This window comes from Zingiber officinale, chromosome 6A (genome assembly GCF_018446385.1).
Source record: "Zingiber officinale cultivar Zhangliang chromosome 6A, Zo_v1.1, whole genome shotgun sequence".
NCBI lineage: Eukaryota > Viridiplantae > Streptophyta > Magnoliopsida > Zingiberales > Zingiberaceae > Zingiber > Zingiber officinale.
In genome coordinates this window covers 14,465,393-14,467,394 of record NC_055997.1, presented here as the reverse complement: position 1 = coordinate 14,467,394, position 2,002 = coordinate 14,465,393, and the positions used below count along the sequence as shown (strand labels likewise).

At 49.9% G+C, this 2,002-nt stretch overlaps 1 pseudogene; it reads right to left on the bottom strand.

The window, feature by feature from the left end:
* On the bottom strand, positions 1 to 1,346 carry LOC121994630 (annotated as a pseudogene).
* Positions 1,347 to 2,002: the final 656 nt, after the last annotated feature.

The following is a 2,002-nucleotide window of genomic DNA, read 5'->3' as shown; positions in this document are numbered from 1 at the left end:
CTAGCTCGGCGTCGTGCGTGTGAGCACGGCTTCAAACGTTCCTGCCCATGCATTTCTCTGCGTCAGGAACTCCTTCAAGTTGAAGATCTTCTTCACCGTCGCCGGGATGGGGGAGTGCTCGGATTGGGACGTCGCCTGCGGCCCCGATGGCTCGTGAATCATTGCCATGAAAATCGCCAAAGGTCTAATTAAAGATCATGGATATTAAAGCCCAAAGGGAAGCCGCAAGAATCGAAAGATCATACCGGTTCCAGCTTCAATCCAAGGCGATACGAAGATGGCCGGAACGCGGACGCCCAATCGATCAAAGTTGAAGTAGAAGGGGGCGGGGCCGACGACGCCGTCGGGGCTGGGGACGCCGACGACGGGGGTAGGTACGTGGTCGAAGAAGCCGCCGTGCTCGTCGTAGGTGATGACGAAGAGGATCTCATCCCACTGGGGGCTCGTCTTGCAGTGATCCTTGAACGTGAGATCGAATTGGTGGAAGTTGCCCAGGTGTTTCAGCCGCCTCAAGTTCCTGTCCATAATCTAATTCTAGTACATTTGAGGGGCTCTATAGAAAACACTAATTTTCATTTTACTACTAATATTGTTATATTTTCTATTTAGCACCCAAAGTTTGGCGGTTAGTAAGGATTGTGTACTAAATATTCATAATTTCGAGCACCTAACTGAATCGTTTCTTGGTTAAATAGGGATAGAAACAGAGGAAGCACAGGTAGAAGAGCGTCGACGGCGGGAACTGGTAGTAGATGCCGAAGGAGAAGCCGGCGTTGTGGAGGTTGTCGAAGATGGCCCGCTGAGTAAGCCCCGCAACGAGCCGTTTGTTGTCGTTGCTGGTTAGCCCGTTCGACGTCGCCGAGTGCACGAACGCCCGGTTCGGTTGCGTCGACGCCGGCACCGACGCGAACCACTGGTCGCACACCGCGAACTCCCGCACCAGCGACTCGTACACCGGTACGGACGAGGGGCGGAACCCGTTCATTACCGTGTCCGACATCCCCGCCCGCTCCCTCTCCGCCTCCTGAACGAACCCACTCATCGGCGGCGCCGCCACGCCCGGCGGGGTGATGGGGGTGGAGGTGGCGTCGACGAAGGGGACGCCGTAGACCTGCTCGTAGATGGCCTGGATGGAGTGGCCGGGGTCGGGGTCGACGTACTCCGATCCGTCGCCGAAGTACAAGACCAACGGTGGAGATCGGCTTGAAAAACAGCCTGTCGCCGGAGACGCCGTCGATTTCCGGATTAACAGTCTCCATCCACCCGAGCATGTGGTCGAAGGAGCGGTTCTCCTGGACGAGCACCACCACCGTCTTTATCTTGCCACTGGCGTCGGTCGTCGGCATTGCCGCCGGCGCTGATCACTTTCTCAACAAATATATGCTCTTTGCCGGAGACGATCGGTAAGAATTAGGCGCTGTATCTTAAAGAAAGAAAGAACAATTCTTAAAAATATATAGAGGAGATGTATCGAAGCTGAAACTTCTAAAACTCTATTTGTTCTCACAACTTAATCCCCTTGATTAAAGCCACTTAACTTGGTTTAGGGCACAATTAGGTTGAAATGGGATAATTAGTCTCACAAAACACATGCTAATTATGTGTTTTCGTGACTTATTAATATTCTACAAAAGGCTGAGTCACATAGAGGATGATCATAGCCTTCTTATTTAAGATATGATCATGCTAAATTGTGAAGTTATTCTCATTTGTTCATTGTTCATCGACCGAAAGCTTTCAAGGAGTAGCTCACTGCCTCGCTTAGATGTAGAAAAAAAAGTAGTGTTTAAGAGTTGCACGAGTCGGCTTTAGGTATTCAAATGAGTGAATGGAGATCCATCTCTTTAAGCAATCATGTGGGATGAATGCCTTTGTGGAAATCACGTATCTTTGAGATCTTTCTTTCTGTGATGAATCTAATGAGTAATGCCTAACCCAATTTATTTTGTTTGCAATTTCTTTGGGTGTAAAGGAATAATAAATGATACGACGAATAAGGTAG